This window comes from Triticum aestivum, chromosome 3B (assembly GCF_018294505.1).
Source record: "Triticum aestivum cultivar Chinese Spring chromosome 3B, IWGSC CS RefSeq v2.1, whole genome shotgun sequence".
NCBI classification, from domain to species: domain Eukaryota; kingdom Viridiplantae; phylum Streptophyta; class Magnoliopsida; order Poales; family Poaceae; genus Triticum; species Triticum aestivum.
In genome coordinates, this window is record NC_057801.1 from 82,188,877 (window position 1) to 82,193,295 (window position 4,419).

Sequence of the window (4,419 nt, forward strand, 5' to 3'; positions counted from 1 at the left end):
CTCCTACGCCCCGCCGTGCCCTCGCCGGCGGCGGCCCCCAACATCTCCCTGTCCCTCCTCCGCCTGCCCAACCCGTCGCCGGCTTTCTTCAGGTGCGGCTATTGCCACAGCCCCGGCTACGTGACGGAAGTGAGAGGCACCAAGTGCCCGAGATGTGGCAACCAGATGGCGGACGCAATCCAGTGCGTGCGGCCCGATTCCGGCGGCTCTGGGCTGGCGGCGTCCTCCGTCGCCACCGGAGGGGCGAAAGGGTTCGTGCAGGGCGTGGTGACGTACACGGTGATGGACAACCTCACCGTGACCCCCATGTCCGCCGTCTCCAGCATCACCCTGCTCAACACCTTCGCCGTCAGGGGCCTCAGCGCGCTCCAGGAGAAGACCGTGCGGATCGGCTACAAGGAGGTGAGTGGCCATTGTGGCGCATAACAAATTACCAATATCATCTCTCTCACTTGGCCGGTGGCCCGCACTGCACGATTGTTGATCGCGCATTAACCATTGATTTGATGTGCAGGGTTTGGCGATTCTCAAGGCGGCGCTGCAGTCCAAGACCGTCCTCACCGACGTCTTCCTCGCCGGCTGCAAGACAGGTCCCGTGTACGACTGACGCACGCACGCAGGGGCATGGAGAGAACTCGCCGCCGATCCATCTAGCTCCGGCCAGCTATCTATATCCACACTACTACTTCCTCCGTTGCAAAATAGATGATTCAACTTTGTACTAAATTTAGTATAAAGTTGGGTCATCTATTTTAGAATGGAGGGAGTAGTAGATTAGCTTAATTAAGGGGCCTTCTATTTCCTGGTTGAATGTTGCACAATTTAAGACTTGAATTATTAGTACCGATGGGATGTTGATTTGTAGGAGATGCGATTAGTTATGCTCTTTCGGTCTTCTTCGTGCTGCTTTGGTTGCATTTCCGATGGACGTGATTAATTCCTCCGGGTGTGTTGGAGCCAGGCCTGGTTTGATTCCCGCGCTCGACAGAACTAGGCAGTAGTCTAGTGTCAACGGGTCACAGTGTTGAACCCAGCGCCCAGAGTTCGAATCTCGTTGGGAACAATTTTCTGATGCCTCATTGGAATGGACTTCTTCTATAAAAATATGTCATGAGTGCTAGTGTCAATGGATCTTATTTTTATTCCCGGTCTCGACTCTCGACCTGTGGTCAAAAGCGCTTGTTGCAAGTGTCGCAGTGCTTTTGAGTTCTTGTTGCCGGTATTTTTGACATAGTTGTGGGTGTCCACCTTGTAGGCTATTGTTTAAGTCTCCTCTCAGGTCGCGTCTGTGCAGTTGTTGGAGCTTTCGTCCATGTCAGACGCTACCCCCTCCAAGATCTGGTGGACGAACACCACATTGGTGACGAATTGGTAGGTGGGTGGGCTCATGAAGATCGTTGCTCCCAGGCCCGACGCGGTGCCAAATCATGAAGCCGAGATTTGCCGCATTGGTCGATGACAAACTATAGGTTTCCAAAGATTTTAACCTGACCATAAGCAAGAGGAGGGACGAGGCCAACTTGTCCTACCAATCGACGACGGAGGTGAGAGTCCTAAACATGAAGATCCAGCCCGACATCCAGATGTTGCGGTTGAAGGTAGATCCCATCTGGACCTTAGCTCTGACTAGCGCTACCCAAGCATGTTGCGCCACTGTCGATATCAAATACGGCAGACCCCTCAATAGGGTACCGCGACTAGCCAAAGATTCAGAGGGGAAACAAGGACAGACAGTTTACCCAGGTTCAGACCTTCTCTGTGGAGGTTTCTTCTTGGTCATGTTTATTGATGATGGAGGTGTACATGTATAATGGTGTTCGTAGATCTATATAGAGGTGATGATTATGAGATCTAGGGTGCATATATCAACTAGACCAACTTGCCTTATAAAGGAGGACGATGCCTCGGAAATGCTCTTTGGAGGCCGAGCTACCTGATGGCCGGTATCACATCCGTTTGTCTTTATTGGGATCAGCCGCAGGCAGGTATTCTTTTCCTGTATTACAAGCTACTGTATTCTCAATTAATGAACAGTAGTATCCTATGGAGACAGAGTCTATCCAGCAGCGCTGGCACAAGTGCCATCACCATGCTTGGACCTAGAAAGCAGAACAAGGGATCCGGAGGCCCCATGCATCGACCTTAACCACTCTTTCAAGTGGTGAATAATCAAACGACAAACAGTTTTAAAGACACATGAATCCAAACGCAGAGTGATAAACGCAATTACATAGGCAATTACTAGGACAAGTCACACACCAGTATATCGTGCACAAGATATGAAACAGGGCTAACCAATCCTGCTCTAAAATCTACACTAGGCGGTCAAACTATCCTGGCTTTTTTGGCAGGCTTGTTCGTGACTTCTTCGTCTTCAGAGCATGCACCATCAGTTGCCGCAGCGCCGTCAAATATCGTCGAACATGTGCTTCGATTCATAACTTGCTGCATGGCTCGGTGGGATTAACGCCAACAAGGGGTCGAAGTGGCCGCAACCCTCTTCAAGATCATGACCCACAGCGACGCAATCCTGCATGCAGATAAGAACAAATATTCAGATAATCAACCGATAAAGGAATTCAGAAAATATCCAATATGGCAGATTTTGTGAACGGGACCTCCTTCACTGATACCAAAAAAACTGGCCACGATGCTGTAAACTTTGCATGTGCTTACATTCTTTGTTCTTTTACCATGTCCCCGGTGTACATGTGTCGATGCGACTTTCAATGTAACTTCTCCATACAGTTAACAGAGTTCATGATCATTTCTGACCTATGCTCGCACCCGTACGAACCGTTATCATCCGATCTCAGTAGCCACATCATAGCAGTGCAGCCACACCGTTTTGATCTGCTATTGGACTGCAGTGGTTTACCCTGCAAATGATCTCGAACCAGACCGCATAAGCACATTGAAACACAGGCAAATAGAAAAAAAAGAATCTTGGGGCACAAGGACTTAATAACCAGTTTAGCTCTGACTCACCGCGCATGCATGCACTTTATCCCATGGACATTGAGTCGGCTCTTTGCATACCGGACACCAAAGTCAGTCTCCCAAAGAGTACAAGTTGTAAAACTCATATACTTCTTCGACGGAAGCGAAGCTAGCTGGATTAACAACAGTATCTGCCTTGTTATCAGCATAAGAACGTATCGAAGCCTCAAGCGCAGGAGGCACTCTGCTGGGATTGTTCTCCCTCTCATCTGCATCCTAACTGATCCTAATTCTACAAATTTTAACATGGACACCAATTAATTGTTGAATCACACATGGGATCCTGAACCAGAAAAATGAAGATATCTGATGCTTTGCATGTCATAATCACTTGTCAATTTCACATGAAGACTCGTTTACTCCATTATGTGCTACCATTATACAGAGTCACAAAATAATAGATTAGATCACAAGTAAACTTCCTTTCGTGTCCAGCAGGAGCCCTGTGATTTTGAGACGACCACTCCCTCTGCATCTCATCTTCTTTGGCCGCTCATATTTTCAGGGGACATTGAATCGGCTACCACCTCGCTACCACAGATGTATGAATCGATAATCTCCTCTGTCATGATTGTCTCTTCTGGGTGCCGTCCTCCTCCGTTCTCTCCGGACTCCATTCCTCCACTGTTTGCATGGGAAGAAATCTAATCTCCATAGCCTGTGCGAGCCCCATGAATAGAAGCAACAGCCAATTCCACTGCAGCCACTCCCCCCTGTAAGATAGACCCTGCATCCGACCTAGGAATGAAAGTGCAACCCAATCCAGACGAACACCGAGTTAGATCTAATTTTTAGGAGACGACTCAGATTTCAAAAACCTACCAGAACAAACACCCCGCACACACCCAATCGATTCCCAATACCAGAATAGAACAAAAATTGCAAGATATGTCAGAAGATTACCCTGAATCGTCATCTTCGAAGAAGAACTCCATCCCATCCATGGGGCCCCGTCCCATGTCCAGTGCGCCAGGAAGAAGGTGATGACAGGTCTAACTCTAACGAGGTAAATGCAAATCGATCTGTAACATTAGCCCAGGAGGCACATCATGTCCCCGCATCACGCACCCATGGGGGAGGCCCATGTACAAAGGTAGCACCCCAGCCCATGGCACCGATGTATTCCAACTTCGTATAAGGACTGGAAAAATGAGCAGCACCCATCACAATGTAACAACCTTCGGCCCAGATAATGGGAGTCAGGTAGCTCGGCCTCTAAAACGCCCCACTCGACGATGCCTAGGTTTTATAGAATCCAAATCGCTAAGGCGGTTTGAAGGGTCTCTGTGATCTCCAGGTAGGCTTGCCTTGGACAGCAAGTCGGGTCCTTCATCTTGGAGGCCCATAGGCGGGGTGGCCGGCCGAGACCAAGGGGTGGCCTCGTGGCCTGACTTCCGTTGAACTCCTATTGGATGATAT

General features: G+C 49.1%; 1 long non-coding RNA gene across 1 annotated transcript; it reads right to left on the reverse strand.

The window, feature by feature from the left end:
• Positions 1-2,211: 2,211 nt before the first annotated feature.
• Positions 2,212-4,170, reverse strand: LOC123064881 (uncharacterized). Its single transcript, XR_006430836.1, has 5 exons — positions 3,904-4,170; positions 3,332-3,738; positions 2,989-3,232; positions 2,776-2,879; positions 2,212-2,530 (listed from the first exon to the last, which is right to left on the reverse strand). It is a non-coding gene; the product is annotated as an uncharacterized lncRNA (long non-coding RNA).
• Between the last annotated feature and the right edge of the window lie 249 nt (positions 4,171-4,419).